Source organism: Notolepis coatsorum, assembly GCF_963971535.1.
Source record: "Notolepis coatsorum genome assembly, chromosome: 15".
Taxonomy (NCBI): domain Eukaryota; kingdom Metazoa; phylum Chordata; class Actinopteri; order Aulopiformes; family Paralepididae; genus Notolepis; species Notolepis coatsorum.
The window spans coordinates 81,337,941-81,362,819 of record NC_140179.1 but is presented as its reverse complement, the minus strand read 5'-3'; the positions used below and the strand labels follow the sequence as shown (position 1 = coordinate 81,362,819).

The following is a 24,879-nucleotide window of genomic DNA, read 5'->3' as shown; positions in this document are numbered from 1 at the left end:
GTCTTTATTGGTGTTTGCGCTGCCCAGGCAGCAATGGTTAATAGATATCATATCCGACATCACCATCGGCATCATGTACATCGTGTCTGTCAACCGCTCACGTATTTCTCCCATAACACGCTTCGCTCGGCTTAGTCCACTTTTCCACATTGTGTAACATGTGGAACCACATTGGTTAATTACGGGCGGTGCTATATGCAAATACTTAAAATCGTGCACGAGCGTGGAGCGTAGAACCTAATGGTATTTATCAACACGGAGGAGCGTAGGACCCGTGTACGCACGGTTGATAAATCCCAATATTTCTGTGCGTACACACATTCTAAATTCTGTGCTTAAGTACTAAAATAGAACACTTTCTAAGAATTGTTGATAAATGAGGGCCGGTTCCATCTTTATATGTTACAATCTGAAATGATGATATGGTATTGTCAGTGTTACAGCGAGGGTGTGTATGCTAGTCATTGAAATATTATATAAATTACAACTTTACGTTATTCATACCAACCTGTCTCATACCAGACTTTACCCCATATATTGTCAATCACAAATTCATTGTAGTCATGTACATATTACAGTAAAACACATTGAACCTGTTGTGGAATATTTTAAATGAGCCAAACAGTGAAACTGTAGAAATGCAGATGAGTCAAATTGTATCAAAAATAGAATAGTTTATTATCTGTTTCTATGGCAATAGAAAGATTATGCACAGTTTAAAATTTGACAAATTAAGATGACAAATTAATAACAGATAATGACAAGAAAGGTAAACAAAGGTGAGATTATGGGTTTTGTGGTATCTGTCACAAGATTGATATGAAGACAACAAGAAAAAGAACATGATGTGATTTACTTGGACATGTCATATCTAAGTCAAGCTGGCCTAACCTTTAAGTTGTTGTCTGAGCTGTATACTAGTTAAACTAGTCTGTCTGTGTCCAAATGCTGCAAGCCAACCATGGTAAGATGTCGATCTATAAAAGTTAGATGTTATGATTAAGCAAGCAAAATATGTATACTAAAATACCAAGTTTCCCACATCAGAAACTGGTGGGTGAACTCTAAACCCTCTAAAATATTGAAATCAAATCGAGTTTTATTGTCACATACACAATCATACACCTTTTGAAGCAGGATGCTTGCATGCTGTGGAATGGAAATGTTAGAGATGAGAAGAGATACAAGATGTGTGTTGTTGTAGAGTGCATGAGCAACTCCATAACTCTCTATCTCCCTGTTTTGTTTTCTAGGATAAATTACCACTATAATGACGTGCGTGTGTCCAGTCTGAGGTGAGCAGCAGTCGTGACAGAAAGGCCCTAGCACTACAAACAACGGGAGTGGAAGACTGGACCTCTACCTGGACATATTATAGGCCTATAATAATAAAACAAATTGTGGAATGCAATTGCTTGCCTTGTATTTTTTTCTACTGTTGACCAAACTTCTTTCTTGGCTTAATTGAGTAGTTTCTGGCATGATTGATATTTAGATTAGATTAGATTAAACTTTATTGTAATTTGCACAGACTACAAGTACTGAGACAACTAAATGCAGTTTAGCATCGAACCAGAAGTGCAAAAACTTACATATTATGTATAATATTTATAAATAGAATAAACAGTAAAGGTAGGTATGAATGTGCTAAGATACAGTCTGAACATTAACAGAATTAACTGTATGAAAAGAGTGGTATGAATACGCTAAGATATATACAGTGTGAACACAAGTAGTAACAGTATGACATGTAGCATTTAAGTTAGTCATGGATGTATTAGAGCTCTTATAATACATCAATGGTTACAGTATGAAATGCAATGTAATAACAGCTGTAAACTGTAAATGTTACAGTATGTAACGTTAGCCTATGCATTCATATTTTTCGTAACTTATCCTAGGTTATGGGACAGTCCCCAACAGAAAAACTGATTAATGCTGTCTCTCTGCCACCCTCCAGAAATGCTATTATATATATTGAATATAAAGTGTTGTCAACATAGTAACTGTAATGTGGGCTGATTAATAAAATTATGCTTGAGTGTTTAACAACTGCCGTTAAATGGCTAATGTTCGATATTGCCGCCAGCGCCTAGTGATATAAATAAAGTATTAAATGTAAATAATAAAGTAGCAGACATAAATGGTAGAACACAACAGTGATCAATGCACATTATGTGTTCATATTTACCGAAAATTGCTGTAACAGACTAGTAGTAGTCGCTGCTGCTCTGTCTCGCTAAAATCAGGTAGACGGCGCTTAGTGCAGATTTGTTTTGGAACTAAGCGAGCTACGTGAACGACGTGATCGCCTGGCGGCGAGATCAAAGCGTGTCGCAACTCTCTCTCTCTAAGGGGCTGTCTACACGAGCGCTGGATTTAATGTAACCATGATTGTATGTACGCAGTTGCACTGTTCGGCCACACACAACCGGGGTTTTGCTACACTGCAACCACGGTCTTTGAAAACCGGAGTCCAGGGTGAAGTTTTGCGCACATCCCGGTTGCAGTGGGTGCGTGTGGGCATAGCAACCGAGGTTATTCCCAGTGTTTACAGCAGAGCTGTCGCAATTATTTCCCATGTTCACGGCAGACTATCGCAAACAATAGCAAGTTAGCAACCGAGCGCGGGGTAGACTTGGTAGAGAGATTATATATTATACGGAAATTTGGCATAAACTTTCATTTTACGCTGATGACACCCAATTATATATACCTATTAAGCCAAATGATTCCTCCCAACTACAAAACCTTGAGGCCTGCTTGCTTGCCGTCAAAAAGTGGATGTCGCAAAACTTTCTACTCCTTAATGCAGATAAAACTGAGATGTTAATTGTTGGCCCCCCAAACCACAGAGGCCTGTTTCAGGACATCTCCCTCAACTTTAATACCTGTCATGTATCCCAGAGCTCCACCATAAAAAACCTCTTGACTCATTTTTTATTCCTCCCTCTCATTTAATGCACATATAAAAAATGTCACCAAAATTGCATTCTTCCATTTTCGTAATATCGCAAAAATTCGCCCCATTTTAACTCTGGCTGATGCTGAAACCCTGATTCATGCTTTTGTCTCATCACGCCTGGATTACTTTAATGCACTTTTTTCAGGCCTACCTAATTCAAGCATCAAAAATCTTCAACTCGTGCAAAATGCGGCTGCACGGATACTAACTAGAACTAGAAAATTTTATCACATCACACCAGTTTTGTCCGCCCTATACTGGCTTCCTATTCAAGCCCGATCTGACTTTAAAGTGCTACTCCTCACCTACAAAATTTTAAATGGGCTTGCACCTCTCTATCTATCCGATCTCATCTCCCGATACTCGCCCGCTCGTGCTCTGCGCTCACAAAATGCAGGGTTTCTATCGATTCCTAGGGTTAAAAATAAATCCGCCGGCCACAGCCTTTGTCTACCGCGCTCCCTACCTGTGGAACAAATTACCTGCCGTCATCAGGGGCGCCTGCTCTGTCGAAGCTTTTAAATCCCTGCTTAAGACTCATCTTTTCTCTCTCTCCTTCAACCTACCCTGATCTCACCTGGTCGGGGACTGACCTTTAGATTAATCTGTCTAGTTTAGTTATGAAGTTTATTTTCCCCCATGTCTGCTTTTTTGCAGCACCACAAACATGGGAACTCTCTAACTCATTTTCCCCCTCCATTTTCCTCCGATTTTCTCCCATCCCAATGTTAGTCGTATGCCAATTCCCAGTCCCTTCCTGGTCGCTGCGCTTTACCCCCCACAGTCAGATCATTTGGGAGAGTGGAGGCTACCACGTGCTTCCTCCGACACACGTCCAGCCAATCACCGCTTCTTTTCACCTGGCAGCGCGGATTCTCATTGAGAGGGCGTAGCGTGTGGGAGGACCACACTATCCCCCTCACGTCCAATCCGTGCTTAGCAGGCGCCCCGACCGAACTGTAGGAGTCGCTGTTTACAACGACCCGGACCCACCCCGCCAGCTTCTCCCACCCTCTGATACAGCCAATTGTATCAGTGCAGACGGCCAGCCAAGCTGGTGACAACCCCGGAGCTGTGAGCTGGATTCGAACAGGCGAACCAAGCTCACAGCTCCGGGGCTGGTGACGAACGCAATCTCCGCTCGACCACCTAACCGCCCAGGGTTAAGTACTTCTATTCTATTCACATAATATGCTTACTTCATATATCTACTCTATTCACATATATGCTTACCACTTGTATCTATTGCTATGTCCGCCCACTACAATCACACAAGCTGTCTAACGCCTGTCCCGTCTCCCTGTCCCCCTGTGAGTTGCTGTCCTGGAGTGCTGACCGGAGTGTCGGACGTCCCGTGATGAAGGCCGGGAGGATGCGACCCTCTCTGCGTGCCCTCCTGTCTCCCTGTCTCCGGAGGTCTCGTAGTGGTGACCGGAGTGCTGGACGTCCCGCGATGATGTCGGGGAGGTTGCGACCCTCTCTGCGCCGCCCCCTATCTCCGGCTGTCTCTGAGCAATGACCGGAGTGTTGAATGTCCCGTGATTAAAACGGGGAGGATGCGACCCTCTTTGCGCCGCCCCTGTGCCTCAAATAGATTCACTATCAGCTCTATCTTCAATCTTTCAAAATGTTCAGTTGCTATCGCTATCAGCTCTATCTTTAATCTTTCAAAATGTTCAGTTGCTATTGCATGCACTCATCTGTGTTTCACTACACACTTGAGTGCATGCTTACCAACTGTTAGTCTGCAACACTACTATCACCAACATCTAAGAAGGGAGATCCCCCCTTGAATGGCCCTTCTAAGGTTTCTCTCCTCCACACTGCCTGTGGAGCATTTTTCCCTATTGTTAGGTTTTAGTGAGTTTTTCCTTACCTTCGCATGGGGTATGTCTGGGAGTGCTTGCATTCTTTCATTTATTTGCATTTATTTTAAATTTGTTGGACCTTATGGTGTTCTTGTTCTGTTCTTGACTTATTGTTATGTTTTCTTCTTGACTTGTTTAAAGAAGACATGTACGGCCCATGGGGACATTAAAGTGTGTTGTCGGGCCTTATAAATACATTTGATTTGATTTGATTTGATTAGAGCAGAGCCAGCTACACCAGTGTTTACAGCAGAGCTGTCCCAAGTAGCGTTATATGAAAATTATTGTAACAAACTTTTGTTTGAAATGTTTCGTCTGTGTTGAAGAGTGTTGTGATCGACTGATGTCTCTTGTCGCATTCCTGACCTGACGCTCAGAGTAAACATGTAGCTGCGACTAAACTAAACTCATGTGTTGTCAAGTTATTGTTATAAGGAACCCAGTCCAGACTGCATCCCCTTAACAATTGTTTGTATTGAGCCGTATTGTATTCTGCAATGTGTTAAATAACGTTTGCATCCATTCATTCTACTAGTGTTAACGTTACCACATTATTACGTTAGCATGTAAGCTAACAAAATCGCGTCAGCTAGCCTCAGCTAGCCTCGATGCTTACTAACGTCACTGTAGCCAAATTCGTCCACATTTTTATATGATTCTATCACATTTTCACAACAATAGCTAATATAACTTACCCTGCACCGTTTTCATTGAGGTTTCTTACAAATTAACGATGCTTTATGTTGTCCTTTATATGCGGATTATCATTAAAATCTTAAATTGTACCATATGTCCCCCTTTAGACAACATATTATGACGAACCAGAAGAGGTTTGTCATATAAAGGAAGTCAACACATGAGAGTTCAATTTAACAACGATGATTTATTTAATCCTATCTAAAAACAATAATTGATTAAACAACAAAAGCATAATAACATAAACAAATAGGTATGTATCAGAATGGATAAGGATCCCAAGATGGTTCACTTGGTGGCTGATACAACCTGTGGTGTCTGAAGTGGGAAAGCAGATGGGAGAAGCAGACAGAAGGGTTAGACAAGGGAAACATATATACTGTGTGTGCAGGCAGCTCTCTGCACTGCACAGGTGAGGGTAATTGGGTTAACGACCTACCCACTCCACCATGCTCTTTGAGTCAGAAGACTCCCCATTTGCAGGTAGAGTGCGGGTCGTCACAATATGTAACGCTACCAGCGCACTTTTGTTATGCTAATTTGCTAGCCATTCTCGGCCACCGTGTATTTAGGTCGCCTAACGCTGCTGTGTTCAGATCACATTCCCTCACCTTTAATCCGGTGCTGACCTGCAAACAAGGTGGCAAAGGGTCTTGGGATTTGTAGGCTTGAGTTTTGACAGATCATTTTCACCTTTTAAACCAATGCTGCCATATTCTACTGACAACAGAAAGGTAGTTGTCCAAACGTCCATTTTCAGAAAACATCGTCGCCCAGAACAGATTCTAACAATTCCAACTTCTTACTGGTACATACGTTCATATCTAATAGTCTTTAGATGACTAAATATAGATGAATACTCATGAAATTTGATATATATACTCTAAAATAAGTATGATTTCACATCATCTACCTTCCAAAGGCGAACTCCGGCTGGGCTGTGAGTAATTACCCAGAATGTCACGCAAAAAGGGGCGTGGCCGAATATGGGTAGGTTGATTCGGAGTGGACGATAATGGCTTACGTTCCGTATACATAGAGAATGCCATTCACATTAGCATGTAGCTAACAACACCGGAGATCTTTTTGTGAGACTAAACGATCTGCTCTTGGTGGTAAATTGTGTTGCTGTTGGTTTTGTTTCATCAACAAATGAGAGGCAGAACACACAGTGAATGTATCCATTTGTTTATTGCACTTTTATTGCACTTTGCTGAAAAATATATGCTACATTGGCTAAATGGCTAACGCAAGGTATTTAAAGATGGTGGCTTTGTTGTTTTTAAGCAGGAAGTGTAGTGAGCGTTCAACCTTTTCTGATTGGTTGAAATGGCCTTCATGTCTGAACAACATCGCCGCCTACTGCTTTGGCATTGTACTACATGTATCGGTTGCTGGTTTTCCAGCCGCCGTGAGTATGCGGTTATATGCGGTTATTCACCTGTGTGGACAGAGGTTTATTTTTTTCAAAACTTCGGTGTCATTAATACCCGTGATCATGTGGAAAGGGCCTAAGACCCTGCATACTGTGACATCACAAATGTTCTAGAATGTGCTATTATAATTATGACATCATACTGTGACATCACAAATGTTCTAGAATGTTTGATTATGACATCATACTGTGACATCACAAATGTTCTAGAATGTTTGATTATGACATCATACTGTGACATCACAAATGTTCTAGAATGTTCTATTATGACATCATACTGTGACATCACAACGGAACATGTTTGAGTTCTATTTGAATAATTTAAATAATATGTTGACATTAAAAAAGAACAAATTAAATGATAAAAAAAACTACATAAAACAATGATACAAATTATAATAAAATATTTAAGTAAAATGTATAGAAATAAAGAAAAATATGACAATGAAATAAAGATAATAATTCATTTAAAAGCTATTTTAAAAAGGTAAGTTTTGAGCAGTGCCAACTGAGTCTGCTGTCCTAACAGACTTGGGGTCTGTAGGGTAAGCACTTATTCCCTCCGCCCTGAACATTTATGGAGATGTATGGGCCTTTTAAGTCAGTGATAAAAGTGTCTTTCAAGGATAAGTGAGCTCCTGCACTGATTATTATAGTTCAATATTCAATATTTTATCACCAAAACCCCCCAAAAAGCATAAAAAGGCCTCTCTCCTCCCAAAAAGAGCCCCCAAAAATAGCACAGGCCCAGTGCCCTTTTCAGCCTTTGAGCACCTGCCCCTCTAAAGTCCTGTGCACGTCCCTGGCCGGCCCACTCGTAGGTGTTATGTAATGTAATGCTCTCCCTGATCATCTGAGAGCACCACAGCCGTGGATGCTTTTAAAAAGGGCCTCAAAACATGTCTTTTTAATAAAGTCTTTTTGTTGATTTTTATCTAGTTTTAGCCCCACACATTATATGTTCTTTTACTCTTTTACTAGTTTTAGCCCTTCTTATTTCATGTTCTTTTACTCTTTTACTAGTTTTAGCCCTTCTTATTTCATGTTATTTTACTCTTTTACTAGTTTTAGCCCTTCTTATTTCATTTTCTTTTACTCTTTTACTAGTTTTAGCCCTATAGTTATTTTATGTTCCTTTACTCTTTTCCTAGTTTTACCCCTTCACATTTTATGTTCTTTTTACTCTCTTACTAGTTTTTATGTTCTTCTACACTGTAGCGCCTTGAGATTTGTTCCACAAATATAAAGCGCCCCTACAAATTGAATATATATTATTATTATTATTATTATTATTATTATTATTATTATTATTATTATTATTATTATTATTATTATTATTATTATTATTATTATTATTATTATTAATAGTATAGTCTCACACACAAGAGTCGTCTATGAAATGTTGAGCATGAAAAAGACATAAACCTTATGAGCGTGAAGTTGGTTGGATATTCGGAGCAAAGCCGTATGCAGTTGAACCAGCAGTACAGAGGCCATGGATGTTAGAAAGAGCTTTCATAGGAGCAGAATTCTGATGCTCTCTGTCTGAGTAGCAAGTGTTACAGCCCCAGCCAGGGCCTTTCGCTCCCCTGTCTATCAGCAGGTCCCCGCTACCATATATGGGCCCCTCCATGTTCCCCCTTCACCCTCAGCCTGCCTACCTGGGACAGTCTACACACCTGAGGCTCATATCATCATCACTGAGCCAGGATAAGAGGCCTGCACCCCTGCCACTCCTGGTCCGAGTGTTGTTTCACCTGTCTTGGTATTAGAACTCTTATCTGGACCTCTATACTCTATATATTTATAGTGTGTTTTTGTGAGCTCTGTAGCCTGCGTTGTTCCAACCCCTGACCTCCACCCTTGGACATCACCAGCCTGGACTATCCCGGGACCTCATGGACACACATCCCTCACCTGTATTCCCTCAATAGCTGTCTGCCTTGTCATCTACAGGGTTTTACCATTATTTATACAACGGCATGCAAATTTCTCGATTCTGATTGGCCATTTACACGTCTTTATTGGCAACAATCCACGGTCCTGGGCTCAGGACCCGCCCACAACCGAATCACATATCACTCCCCGGCTCACTCCGGGAGAAAACAAGATCGCGGACAACAAATGGATATGTTGATAGCACCATAACGACTAAATATGAAGCGATTCTGTCAAGGGGAATGTGTTAGTCCTTTAAACAATGTTGGATGATGTAATTGATGGGTCTTGAGTCAATCTAGAACAAAAGAAAAATCGCGGATTGATTGATTGATTAATTGATTGATTTAAATTTCTACTTCCTTCCCACTGACTGCAGCGTTCACTCTCACACTGTCCGACGCTGGCGTACCCACAAACACACACACACACATACACACACACACACACACACACACACACACACTGTGACACACACACACACACTGTGACACACACACACACACACACACACACACACACGCACACACACACACACACTCCTGTCTGCAACAGCGGGGGAGTCAGACTGAGAGAGAAGCAGCGCTGTTTTAAGTGAGCATGGTCTATTGAATTGATTGATTGGTTGATTGCTAATTTTATTACTGTACCCCTGGTTTCCAACTGGTTAAGTTTAGGCTAAAAGAAATAAATAAAAAGGGCGAAGAAAACGTTTTTTTCCTATAGGGCAAAGAAAACGTTTTAATTTGTTTTACCTACTTTATATAGAAGCATCTAAGAATGAAGTTCTATGGAAAGTAGGTCTGCATTCCCTTAACAATTGTGTGTATTGAGCCGTACTGTATTGTACCCATTCTGCATCTGGTAATAAAATTTTCAATCAATCATTCCAATAATACACAGTTGGATGTGTTAGTTGGTTGGATGCACTTCCGAGCTGCTTCCACATGAGGCAACTTCTCTCAATCATTCCAATAATACACAGTTGGATGTGTTAGTTTGGTTGGATGCACTTCAAGCTGCTTCCACATGGAGGCAACTTGTCTTTTTTGTAGTTGTGGGAACTACTTTTTCTGGCGGATGGTTTTTTCAATAAATCTTCGATTAATGTGTGTTTATTGTATAGAAATAAGGTTGGATGAATCTGGCAGTTGTATAAAAGCTTTACACCACTTGTAGTCGTGATTTGTGACCAATAAACCATGCCTAGGGGGGTCTAACGACCCTCGGCTGCGCCTCGGGCCTAACGACAACCCCTAGGCATGGTTTATTGGTCACAAACCACTCCTGCGCGTGATGTAATGCTTAAATACCCTAAACCGCCTCATTCTCCTGTGCCTTGTGTTCTGCTCTTGGGTTCTATAGACACCACCCTAACAGCAAGGAGATTATGTGGATGATATAATTACTCTGATACTCAGTATCAACCCTGCGATGTGTGTGGTGCTCGGGTCTGTGCATGACCTGTTTTCAATGTTTACTAAAAAGAGCAATCATACAATGAATTTTCTTTTCAAGTTGAGACTTTTCAACCTGAGACTTTTTGATTTAACAAAATACACACGGCACACAGTAGAAGCAGTTTTAATGCTGTTTATGGGGAAAGGAGGGGTTAGTACACATAGTAGCATACTACAAGAACCTAGGCGTCCACAAAAACGACTTCAAACTGGAAATGGTAACAACAGATGAGGTACTCAAAAAACTGAGCGCCCTCCAACCGAACAAGGCCACTGGCCATGACAACAGCCCCTCCAAATTCCTCAGAGACTCAGCAGCCGCCATCACCCCAGTCATCACACACATAATAAACCTCTCCATAAAACAGGGACACGTCCCCAAGGACTTCAAAATTGCGAGAGTAACACCCCTGCACAAAAAGGGCAGCAAATTAGACCCAGGCAACTACCGCCCTGTTTCTATCCTTACATCCATCTCGAAAGTAATGGAAAAAATAGTATACGAACAGATCGAAAAGTACCTTGCGGAAAAAAATCGAATCTACGAATTCCAATCTCAGTTCAGAACATCCCACTCCACTGACACATGCCTTCTCTATTTGAACGACCACATCAAACAAGAGGTGGACGCGGGCAAATACTGCGGCATCAGTGAGCTGGATACAATCCTACCTGGAGGGGAGAGAACAGATGGTGGAGGTAAACGGTACCCTACCCCCCCCCCCCCCTCACAGTGAGCTGTGGTGTTCCACAAGGAAGCATACTAGGACTGCTACTATTCCTATTTTATGCAAATGACATGACATCAGCTTGTGACTGCAACTTGTTCCTGTTTGCGGACGACTCAGCCCTGCTGGTCTCTTACAAGAACAAGTTACAGGTTGAAAAAACCCTCAGCTCGGAACTAGGCAAAATCTGCATAATGGCTCGCCGACAACAAACTATCATTACACATGGGCAAAACAGAGTCCATTCTCTTCGGTTCAAATAACAAACTCAGCAAGACCGACGGCTTCTCGGTTACAGTGGGTGACAATATTGTCACAAGGAAAGATGAAATTACCTACCTGGGTTCCATCCTAGAGGCTAATCTTTCCTGTGACAAAATGGCATCCAATGTAATAAAAAAAAGTCAACCAACGAACTCGATTCTTGTACCGGATCTCCTCTCTGGTAAACAAGAATACCCTGAAGACTCTGCAGGAGCACTCATTCAAGGGTACTACGACTATGCTTGCACCTCATGGTACCAAAGCACCTCAAAGGCACTAAAAAACAAATTACAAACATCTCAAAACAAGCTAGTCAGACTACTGCTTGACCTGACTCCTAGAACCCACCTCACCCTGCCCACTTTGACAACCTAGGATGGCTTAGAGTAGACGACAGAGTACAGCAACTTGCAATGGGCCTGGTCTACAAGATACACTACGCAACCAAGGTACCCATGTACATGTCAAAATACTTCCCAAAGGTCAGTGAATACCACGATCACAACACCAGAGGGAGCTCCACAAATCATGTTAAACCCAGATTTGGCTCAAACAAGGGACTAAACACGTTTCGCAATTATGCCACATCAATGTGGAACGCCCTACCCAAAGCTGTAAAGGAATGTGAATCACTACCCACTTTCAAAAACACTCTCAAAGAACACCTACGGGAGACTGCAATTCGAAACTGGCCCCTACAAATGTCCTAACCCAGTTGTACAGTAAATGACCAAGTATGGCTTTGTCAGTATTCCAATGTACAGTGTACAGTGTGTGTCCCCCCCCCCACCTCCAATGTACAGCCCCCACCCACCCAACCCCACCCCACCCACCCAACCTCCTCCAATGTACAGTTTCTACATCAAATGTATATACACTCTTTTTCTGGACACTTTTTGTATCACAAACAGTACTGTATTTGCAAATCTGATATGTCATAAATGTATAGATGTAGCAGTACTGTCTATCTGTATGTCATGTATGTCATATATGTTATGATGAATTGAAAATGGGGGACCCTGATGTAAACAAGACGAAAGTCTTTCTCTGGTCTGCATCCCCTTAACAATTGTATGTATTGAGCTGTACTGTACTGTACCCATTCTGCAATCAATCAATCAGTGTGATCGTCAGCCAGTCCATAATCCTAGAGAAGTGTCTTGGTCCGTTAGCGGGGTTCGGTCCACAGAGAGCGGTTCTCGTACGGGTGGGGGATGATCCAGGGGAAAGAGACGTCAGGGGTCGGTACACAGGCGGGTTCTCATACGATGAGGGGATATAGCACACAGCAGGGTCCTCCTTCCCGAAAGTAGATAAACACAGCATGGGGTCACACAGACAGCAATCTTCCTCCTCTTCTTCTCTTCTCTTGTACTCACGTTCGTCCAGGTTTCGCCTCAGCTACTCCAATTCATTCTTCTTCTTCTTTTGGTTTTAACGGCAGCTTGCATCCTTGACGTTGCATTACTGCCATTTTCTGGTATAATTTACCTCCTACAATGTCCGTTTTGTCCTTTTGTCATAAAATTCATCCACTAAATCAACACTTTCTTTCCTTGCCTTACTTTGCAGTTATTTTACTCCTGAATGAGCACCCCTCTGCGAGACATGCTTTGCCTCCTGTGGGCTGACAGAGAACTGTGGAGCAGCCCACACACAGCACTACCGTCTGGGCATGGCTGAACACCGTCGTTATCTTGTAGCATCGTGGACATTTCACATCCATGATATAAGAGTTAGGACTCTGGACTTCTTGGTTTATCACAATGCCCTTGTTCAGCTCGCTTTCTACTCCCTTCATATCCAGATGTTGTACTGATACTTTGACAATTATTCTGATCCTTTCACTTTTACTCTTAATCGTAGCTGTTGCATTTATCACTCCTGCTACAAAGGCCACCAAATTCTTCTTCTCCTCCTGCCTCCTCTCTATCCTCCTGTACTATATACTGATGGTTGCCTTTTTTTGAACCCCTGTTCCTTATCCTGCTTTTCCTGTCCTGTCATCTTAGCTGCCTCTGCATAGGAGACTTTGCCTTTAACTCTAATCTGTTGAACCGCCACCTCTCTTTTCATCACTTCACAGCTACAGCACTTTGGTTCCACTCCCTCTCCACACTTTCCATACTCATGTTCCCCGCTACATCTAGCACATCGCTTCCTCTTTTTACACATCTTGGCTAAATGCCCAAATTCTTGGCAGTTGAAACATCTCAATGGTTTAGGTATACAAACTCCCTAACTCTATACCAAATATCCCAAGAACACCTCATTTGGAATACTGTCAGTTTCAAACTGAATCAAAATGGTTTGCGTTTCTTTTTTTACACCCCTATTACGTTTGTCTCCCTTTAAATTCTTCACCAAATTCTCCATAGTAACTTCGATTGGTATTCCAGAAAATGATCCCCTTGCACCCACTCTGTCTCCATTTTCTATCTTCCCTGATGGTGTGGTGATTGCGCTCACCTGTATTTGACAATAATGATAATAAAACACATTGTTTTATTTAATGTAAGCTCTTATTTTTATCTTTTGGTAAAGTCACTTTTATAAAAAATAAAAAATATAAAAAAGAAAAGAAAATTTAAACACATTGAATAAAACAATAGGCTGTTGTTTTTAACATATTTTGGTTAACATCGTCTTTTTGGGTTTGCCATCTTCTAACATGACACTGCTCGGCAATTGTTTGATTACTCTGCTTCGTTTATCATCTTGATCTTCATTTTGTTCGAGCTGGTCGCTGTGTCTCTCCATCTCTCCAGGTGCCTGTCGCTGTCTGTGCGTTGTTAGGAAGTGAATTGTATACATCCTATGGCCACATTCTTTACATTGTGTTCACAGTACAAACACAGCACAGGACACAAAATGATTTAACTCCTACTGTTAAAATTGGCATAAGGCTTGAGTCTGCCTGCTGTGACCCACATACAACAAATTGCATGATTTTAAACAGATGACTTTTGTGGTTCTAGTGAGCCCAATGTAATTCCAATATTTTGAGGTGAGAGGTCAAGTGATGCCTAGTAAACACACACACACACTATCTATCCTCCTCTTTCTCTCTCTTTCTAACACACACACACACACACACACACACACACACACACACACACACACACACACACACACACACACACACACACTATCTACCCTCCTCTTTCTCTTTCTAACACACACACACACACACACACACACACACACACACACACACACACACACACACACACACACACACACACACACACACACACACACTATCTATCTTCCTCTTTCTCTCTCTTTCTAACACACACACACACACACTATCTATCCTCCTCTTTCTCTCTCTTTCTAACACACACACACACACTATATCTCCCCCTCTTTCTCTCTCTCTCTTTCTAACACACACCCACACACATACAATTTCTCCCCCTCTCTCTCTGTCTCTACTATCCCCCCCACACACGCACATGCACACGCACGCACGCGCGCACACACACACACACACATGATTGCACAATTCTATACACATAGCCTTCACTCCTAGAGATATCTATCAACACACACTACCCCCCCCCCCCTCTCTTTCTTTCTATTACACACAAATGCATACACATTACCTTCAACTTGTACACACATGGCCTTCTCATGGTTTGCACATCATATCTGTATTATTCACTTAGTTTTGTCAACTCTCCTGTATCATTACTTTGCTAGATTTAGCAATAGGGTCCATTGCTGTAACCTTAGGTCTCTCCGTGTTGCAACTTGCAACATGTCATTCTGTCAGTAAACGCTATCTTTAATCAAAGACTCTGTTGTCCTCTGTCTCCGTGAAGAATCCGGTCAAATGATTCCACATCAGTGGCGAGCACAGAGAGACTCAGAAGGAGCTTCTATCCCCAGGCCATCAGGATGCTAAATGACAATAACACAATGTAACAAACCATCAAATACACTCACAGCACACACATCCACACGCACACACTCACTTTAAACAAACAACTCACTGCAGCACCCACTTTACCCACTTTAGACACTTAACACACTTTAAATTTATTAGTAAAGAATTTGCACTACAACTCATACCTCATTACACCTTACTGTAAACTGTACCTAAATTGTACCTCATCCCATTGCTGCATTGTACTGTGTATTGTATTGTAACTCAGTTACTTTTCTACTCTGCATTGTATATTGTATATATGTATATTGAACACTTTTGTCTACGTACTTGACTTCTATTTTATACTTATTATGCTTACTTTATACTTATCTATTTTTATCTAGCACAATCTCTGGAGCAAAACAGAAAGAAGCATTTTATATAAAAGTATTCTGTATTTTTGTATGACAACTAATAAAGAAACGTGAACTTGAAACTTGAATAAGAAAAACGGGTGATGGGAACTACGTATTTATGCGAATGATGCTAATATTGTTTGTCTTCGGTATTGTGTGCACTTGTGCTCGCGTGTGTATGTGAAACGGGAATGTGAGTGATCGGTTGCTGTCGCCGTTTAGTTTTTGCCGTAAGAATGTGTGAGACTTTGATGTGTTTGTGTGTTTATGGAGGGAGGATAGGAGTGTGGGGTTGTGGCACGGGATGTTTGGATGTGGGGTCGGCAGGACCAGGGGGGGGGTTTGTGGGACACAACCAGAGGGGCTCCGGGTCACATCCTGTCCTATATCCATGGTTTCACCGGAACTGTGTTGCTATGGGAACGTCTTGAACCCCCAGTTTACTTCCTGTTAACGTCGATATAGTAACGATAACGCTGCAGCGGGTAAATACACTTGGGGTCCATTTGGAATGTTTACGTTTGTCGAAGTGGAAACCTGTCATCATAAATTCTCTCCCGTCCCCTTTTGGTAGCGCCGTCACGCTCTGTGAGTTTAACCCCTGCTCTTTATCAGCATTCAAAGCAAACAATCACTCATCCATGCACTTTAGGAGCTGTGGCGTAGGTGATATATTCACACCTGGAAGGGAGCGCTTGCACGAAGACACGTGGCACGGAGCGCGCCATGGATTTGATTGACTTTGTGAAATTACACATTGAAAATCAAAATACATATTTTGTGACAACCGGTTGATATTGACTCATTTCAAGAAACTAACACTAGGCTGACGGAGGTGTCGAACAGGAACGCAGCCAATTAAGTGTCGTCACCCTCCGACTGTGTCTCCGTGCCGACCAGGGGGCAAGCAGAGAGCCTCTCCGAAACCGGCCGAGCAATAAAATCATCTTTCACTCCATCAACTGTGGTCTTACCGGTCTAATGTTCTCGCGACGCCCCGGCCAAGATCGCAACGAGACAGGTTTTACAGCCCGAAGGAGAGAGTGCGGTCATCCAGAGGTTATTAGAGCGCAGATGGGAGAGGCTGGAGACGGCGCATGTTTTTCTTCTCCGCGGCTCATGAGAAATGTGACGATGACTTACAAAACAAAGCCTCCCTGACCCGACTCTATCTGTTTGCTGCCCGGGAGACCTTCTACATTCGGTTTTTACCCACCTTTTCTTCAAGATTCAAGATTCAAGAGTTTTATTTGTCACATACACATACACAAGACATGCAGTTAAATGTAGGTGGCCATGCCCGCATGGATTGTGCACAAAAAAAAACGATAAAATAACAATTATACAATGGCATGCACATTTCTTGATTCTGATTGGCTGAAACAGTCAAGTTACCGGTTGTTATTTTGTATAACACACTCCATGTGACCCCAGATCCCTCCCACAACCTAATTACTATTTTCTCTCTGTCTGAATCAATCCGCCATAGATAGAAAAATGGAAGTATGAATAGCTTTTGAACGAATCCTCCAAAAAAGATACAGTCAACTGGAATATGTTAGTTTGTTACATACACATGGATTATGTAATTAATTTGTCATGACCCATTGTGAAACAAATGAAAAATCGCTACGGACAGTGTCCTTATGTATATATATAGAGGGAGTTATGTATATTATCTGTTGTATATGTAGGCATGTTTTTTTTGTTGTTGTCTTTTGTCTCCCTCTTGTGTCTACATATCCCCATTCTCAGGTGTCTTCCAGTACCAGCAGCAGCTGGTCAATCAGGATCTCACTCCAGCAACAGCAGCAGTGCAACGGAAGCTGCTGCTGATCTGCAATCAAGCCCTCTCTCCTTTCATATATCCCATTGTGTGCAGTGTTAGTTAGCTCTCTGGTTCATTGTGTGGTAAAGTAGAGCTCTGTCTGTGTCTGTGGTGGTAACTTGGTAACTATATATTGTGTTGTTTGATGGTAGAGCTCTCTCTCTGTTTTGGGTAATAGAGCCGTGGCTCTTTAGAGTCCTTTTTGGTACCAGAGCTGGTTAAAGCTCTGTTTAGGGGCTTTGTGGTATCAGAGTTGGCTAAAGCTCTGTTTGAGTGCTTTGTGGTATCAGAGTTGGCTAAAGCTCTGTTTGAGTTCTTTGTGGTATCAGAGCTGGTTAAAGCTCTGTTTCTTTGTGCCTGTTTATTGTATTTTTCTCCTGCCTGTTGTACATTTCTGTTTATTCCTAACGTGTGTTTTTGTTTAAGCCCTGTTCACCCAGCCTACGGTGATTCCTTTTTTCCTGTATATTAATCTTTTGTTTCACACACAGGGACATTGAGGAAAGGAAGATACCCTGGGTCTACATTTTTGCATCACGTAGGTGACCTGATGTTAGAGACACTAGCTTTAGAGTGAGCACCACCACCTGTACTTTTGGGCATTCAGCACCTGTAAGGGGAGGGTCGGTTTTCATTTCCTTTGTGTATTTCATTTGGTGCCACTAGGTAGTCCTCCTTGCTGTCTGTGTTGCTGAGTTTTTTTTGGTGTGAAATAAATACGATTATTTTGCAACTTGTTTCCGTGGTTTTGTGTCACTGCACCCTCACCTACCCTATCTGTGGCCTTGTGTTGCGTCCCCTTACTGGGGTACGTAACACGTCGATCTTCTTTTTTTCTTTTCTTTTTTTCTTTTCTTTTTTTCAGATTTGATTGATTGTTGACTGTTAAATTTTATTAACAGATTGCAGAATGGGTACAAAACAGTACGGCTCAATACACTCAATTGTTAAGGGGATGCAGACCAGAGAAAGACTTTCGTCTTGTTTACATCAGGGTCCCCCATTTTCAATTCATCATAACATACATGACATACAGATAGACAGTACTGTTACATCTATACATTTATGACATACCAGATTTACAAATACAGTACTGTTTGTGATACAAAAATAGTCTAAAAAAAGAGAGTATATACATTTGACGAAGAAACTGTACATTGGAGGAGGTTGGGTAGGTGGGGTGGAGGGGGGGTTGGGTAGGTGGGGTGGGGTGGGGAAACTGTAAATTGGAGTTGGTTGGGTGGGGGGGGGGTTGGGTAGGCGGGTGGGGGGGGGGGGGTAACTGTACATTGGATTATCGAGGAAACCTTACTTGGTCCCAAGAAAAGGGTCTTCTGTATTATTGGGTTAGGACATTTACTGTACATTGGAGGGGGTTGGGTTAGGACATTTACAGGGGCCAGTTTCGAATTGCAGCCTCCCGTAGGTGTTCTCTTTTGGTTTTGAAAGTGGGTAGTGATTCACATTCCTGTACAGCTGTGGGTAGGGATCTGGGTTTGTGGAGCTCTACTAGTGGATCTACTTTGTCTGTGGATGGTTTTGTGATTAAATCTCCATGATGCTTCAATTACTGTGTGTTTATTGTATAGCAATAAGGTTGGGTGAATTCGGTCATTGTATAAACGCATTACATCACTTGAAGTCGTGTGTTATACAAATTAGATCACACCTATGGGGGTCTAACGACCCTCGGCTGTGCCTTGGGCCTAACAACCACCCATAGGCGTGATCTAATTTGTATAACACACTCCGTCGCGTGATGTAATGCTTAAATAGACATGATAAAAAAGGTATAAGAATAAAATACAGCACTAAATGTAATAGTAAAAAGTAATAAGTAATACTATACAAATATACAGTGGATTTATAATATAAATATGTGCAAAGATGTATACAGTCGTTTTTAAAGTGACCTTTTTCTTTTTGTATTGTATTATATACAGGGCCGCCTGGGAGAAATGCGAGGCCCTGTGCGAGATTTAAACGCAGTCAACATATAGCCAGAGAGAGAGCGAGAGAGAGCTCCCGTTCTACAGTCAATATACAGTGTACAGAGAGAGAGAGAGAGACACATTGGAAAGAAATTGAAATGCTATTTGGCCCTAAACAGAGAGTACACAGTGGCAGAATACCTGAGCACTGTGACTGAAGATCCTTGACTATGTACAGACTCAGCGAGCACAGCCTAGCCATCGAGAAAGGCCGCCATAGGCAGACTGTGTGTGTTAGAAAGAGAGAGAGAGAGAGAGAGAGAGAGAGAGAGAGCATGTGTGTTTGTCATGTGTGTGTGTGTTAGAGAGAGAGCATGTATGAGAGATCCAAAAGGACAAAGATCAACACTTAAATCCAAAGAGAGAGAGAGAGAGAGAGAGAGAGAGACACATTGGAAAGAAATTGAAATGCTATTTGGCCCTAAACAGAGAGTACACAGTGGCAGAATACCTGAGCACTGTGACTGAAGATCATTGACTATGTACAGACTCAGCGAGCACAGCCTAGCCATCGAGAAAGGCCGCCATAGGCCGACTGTGTGTGTTAGAAAGAGAGAGAGAGAGCATGTGTGTTTGTCATGTGTGTGTGTGTTAGAGAGAGAGCATGTATGAGAGATCCAAAAGGACAAAGATCAACACTTAAATCCAAAGAGAAGAGGGTCTATACCAGAGAAACCAAAGCAGCAAGGAGCCAATGGCCGACATCAGCTAAATAGGCTAGCCAGGTACTGTGACACCAGGCCACACACAGCTTTGGCCAACGGCCCAACGCTACCCAAGCTACACAAACGACCAAGACATTCACACACAGCACATGTCGTATCTCCAAATGTTGTGAAGTAGCATATGTTTTGCCTGGAAAAAAACATCGTTATTAACAAAACATTCGGGAGGGGAAGGAAGGAAGAGTGGGGTAATGTCATGACATTTTCATTAATCTTACCTGCACCAAGGAACGCAGGGCGAAAGGCCGCAACACAGGTCTCCACGTTGACGAAAGGCCTCTCGCTGGCGGGACAAAAATAAGCCAGAACCCCCTGCTATTCTCACGGCTAATGTCAATGGTCGTAGCACAAGCTAACAGCTAACTCTAGCCTAGGCTAACTGATACGTTAGCTGCCGGCTGCGCACGTTACTTTGATGCTATCAGTTAGCCAGTTAGCTCAACCCGGCTATCGCTAACCATTAGCTAACGCACTACCACTGAAACTACAACATGAGAAAAGCAATACAGGCGCTGACACCAGGCCACACACCGTTAGCTACTAACTCCATACTACAACAGGCTACAGCTAGTCGACCAGTTTGGCTCCAGAGAGAGAGAGAGAGAGAGAGATCCACGGCGGGAATATAATAGGTTGCATGAACTCACCATAACGCAGTATCAATGGTAAAGTTGGAAGGAGACTTTCTTGGCCCACGGTGTAATTTCTTCTGATCCATGCTGCTTTTGAAAAGACATCCACTCGCTCCTCTGAATAGCGCTGAATTAGATCATCCCTGTACCTCGTGTCCGAGAAGAGCCCGGAAACACTATCCTAAAATCTGTAGAGCAGCAAAGCCGCAGAAACCGGAACACTGCAGTCTACAAACGTGTCTAATGTGAAATATATAAGCATATAAGCAAAACTAGATTTTAGGTCTGTGATGAAAAAGGGCCTCGCGGGAAGGGGGGCCTCGCAAAAAAAAAAAAAAAAAAAAAAAAAAAAATTTGCGAGGCCCCCCTTCCCGCGAGGCCCTGTGCGACCGCACTGCTCACACACCCCCTGAGGCGGCCCTGATTATATATGTAGGGGTGTGTGAGAGGGTGTAAGTGAGAGGGTATATTGAATTTGTGATAACAAGAGTTTAGCCACTCTTTACCAAGCCAACGGAAATCCACACAATCTAAATTCATAGTATAGATTATTGTAAATATTGTCAGATTGATATGTGTCACTTGGAAATGGGGTATTTTTGAAGAAATAAAACAAAAATACGTTTTTATTTTTTTATCCACTTTTTCTTCCATTTTTCTATTTTTCTCCATCCCAATTTTCATATCGTCCAATTCAACCCTCCCCTGTCTTCGAACGTTGTTTCTTGCCTCCCACAAGCCGGCTGCAATGTGGACTAAGTCATACATAGCACGAGTCCCCTCCGATACTCGAGATAACAGCCGTCGCATCTTTTCACCTGCGCAGCTCGATCTTTCAGCGTCGGGGGTCTGGACTTTGGAGGGGCCCCGCCCCCGTCGCTTCTTGATTCTACTGCGCAGGCGCACCAACCGACCTGTAGGAGTCGCTGTCCACACCGCCCGATCCCCACCCTTCAGTTTCCCTCCCCGTAATACGTGTAATGTGTATTACTGTGGACGACCAGCTAAACTGAAAGCAATGTGGAGAGCGGGGCTCGAACAGGAGGCATCCTGTTCGAGCCTAGTCTCCAGCATTCGTTGCGAGCGCCTTGCCCACTGCGCCACGTAGCCGCCCCCTAAAACAAAAATAAGTTTAGAGTATTAACCGAGTACATACAATTTGTTATTGCCGTTAGTGTGATCATCAACTGGAGTAGTAGTCAACTTTTGTTTGTGTTACCACAGTATTACTGGTCTGTGGGATAGTGAGAGAGACAGAGAGCGATATGGGGAGAGATACTGTAGTGTGTGTGTGTGTGTACTTTCTCTCTCTCTCTCTCCCTCTCTCCCTCCCTCCCTCCCTCCCTCCCTCCCTCCCTCCCTCTCTCTCTCTCTCTCTCTCTCTCTCTCTCTCTCTCTCTCTCTCTCTATCTCTCTCTCTCTCCCCCCCCCCCTGTGTTTCCTCTCTCATACTGTATATAGGACACTGAAGCCCTGAGGTAAACATGTTTCCATCTCTCTCACAGGAATCTGTCACCTGCCTACAGATTATAGACATTTCAAACACAGTTTACAATTAGAGCCCTTGTGAAGAAACACACACACACAAACACACACACACAAACAACACACACACCAAGCGAGACGAAATGGTTAAAAGAAAAACTGTACACATGCACACAAACACGCTCACGTACGGCATACACCAAATGCGCACAACATCTGGAAGTAATAGATTTGTAACAGGCACCTGGTCAGGGCCAGATATTAGCGTTGATATGCTTTAAGTTGGTACCCTATCCCGATGTGATGCTGATCTTGAACTGAGGGGACTGCGCTGCGGGAACACTAAACGCATGTTCCTCGCCCAGATCACGGCTGGAACACGCAGGCAAGGCTGCACATGTTTAACCTCCACGCCAAAGCCGATGAATCATCCTGTCTGGATGAAAGGATCTTCCTGTCCAAACGCCTTGACAGATTGGGGTCAGATTAGACTAAGAGGAGGCAGCGCAGGGGAAGCACGGTGGTTCTCGCCACCATTCCATAGCTACATTTTTTATATCTCCTATTCTCAGAGACGCGAGTCAGGCGCTTCTGTTATTGGTGATTACTCCAGCCAGACAGGATTCCAATAACTCCTATTCTTTGACGAGTTGCTTTTCTGCTCTCGTGTCTCCAAAAGGGGATGAGGCCAGTAAGCTTTCTTTATTACACCACCGCCGGAGAGCCTGCGTGGATGCATCTTCCATTGTGTTAACTGGTGTGATTGTGTGCGTGTACGCGTGCACGCGTGTGTGTGTGCGTGTGTGCGTGAGTGTGTGTGCGTGCGTGCGTGTGTGTGTGTGTGTTTGCGTGCACATGTGTGTGTGTGTGCGTGCGTGTGTGTGTGTGTGTGTGTGTGTGTGTGTGCGTGCGTGTGTGTGTGTGCTTCGTGAGCACCTTGTTGTTCAGTGTGTGTGTTGTCTCTGAGGCGCTCTGAGCCCCCGGGGGGTTTAATCTCGCCTGTCTGTTTGTTTGACCAATGCTCCAATAGAAACGGCTGATAGTCCGGGTTTATTTGAACAGTGGAGATGGTGGCCGATGCCAAATAGATCACAAGGGACCCAAATGGCTCTCATGTGGATAGGACTGAGCGGCAGTGTCGGTCCCATCCCTCCATCTACATATCCGGTCTTCTCCGGCCCATCAGCCCCTCTCCGTTCTCCCGCTCTCTCTCTCGTTTCCTTTGGAGTTTCGTCGTGCAAGTCCTCTGTGGTCATTATTCATGCCTCTCTCACACGCGTGTGCACACACACACACACACACACACATACACACACATGCACACATACAGTACACACACACACAAACACAAATGCGCACACACACACACACACACACAAGCCGGATCTCCTCTCGGCTTCTCTCCACAGCTCTGATGCTGATCAAGTCTTTAATGTCCACTCTAGAGTAACTCTGGTTTTTATTTTCTAAAGGATCAACATTAGAATTCCACCACAGCCCTTTTAACTGGAGACTCCTGATTCCCAGATCTGACATGATCCCCGTCTGAGGCGTGCTTTTATTACAGCGGCTTTCTGCCGCCCGACATGTGATGTATGGTCCATATACTGCTCTCTTTCTCTCTCTCTCTCTCTCTCTCTCTCTCTCTCTCTCTCTCTCTCTCTCTCTCTCTCTCTCTCTCTCTCGCTCTCTCTCTCTCTCTCTCTCGCTCTCTCTTTGCTCTCTCTTGCTCTCTCTCTCGCACACTCAATCTCTGTCTCTCTCTCCCTCTTCCTCCTCTGCTGGACTCTTGAGGGTCGACCAAAAGACATTTATCCATGATGTGCAAATTACTTTGGCCAGGTGAACGAGGAGCTCTTGTCTTCTCTCTCTCTCTCTCTCTCTCTCTCTCTCTCTCTCTCTCTCTCTCTCTCTCTCTCTCTCTCTCTCTCTCTCTCTCTCTCCCTCTCTCTCTCTCTCCATTTCCGCTCTTTTGCTGGACCCTTGAGGGTCTACCACAATACTTTTTCTTACTAATTTCCATACTAACATGTGAAAATTGCCTACAAATGACTTTTGGCCAAGAGACCAATTGAATGAGATGAATGGATCTCTTCTCTCTCTCTCTCTCTCTCTCTCTCTCTCTCAATGAATGTTCTTCACCGTGGGCTACGCATCACTCACTCATGGATGATCTGACAGAGGCGCTCTGTCGGACGCGTGCAGAGGTATTGTGCTTCTGCACGGCTTTGTGCTCGTCTCTCTCTCTCTCTCTCTCTCTCTCTCTCTCTCTCTCTCTCTCTCTCTCTCTCTCTCTCTCTCTCACTCTTTTGCTGGACCCTTGAGGGTCTACCACAAGAAATGTGTCTTACTCATTTCCATACTGACGAGTGAAAATAGCCTACAAATGACTTTGGCCAAGAGATCAGGTGAATGATCACTTGTCTTATATCTGTCTCGCTCTCTCTTTGTCTCTTTGTCTTTCTCTCATCGATGGCCAAAGAGCAAAACCTCATATCTGAAAAATTCACGTTTTTGAGAAAGCGTTGTTTTCGTGTTGTTTTCTTGCAGAATGCAATTTTTTAAGGATACCCA

The 24,879-nt window shown here is 43.1% G+C and overlaps 1 pseudogene across 1 annotated transcript in view; it reads left to right on the top strand.

Annotated features, from left to right (window-relative positions):
• The window catches only part of LOC311242110 (SLIT-ROBO Rho GTPase-activating protein 1-like), a 103,802-nt pseudogene that overhangs the window by 65,981 nt on the left and 12,942 nt on the right, over nucleotides 1-24,879 (top strand). Inside the window, exon 4 of the transcript in view lies at nucleotides 17,400-17,483. The product of the transcript in view is annotated as an SLIT-ROBO Rho GTPase-activating protein 1-like (transcript). The remainder of the gene's footprint in view (nucleotides 1-17,399; nucleotides 17,484-24,879) is intronic.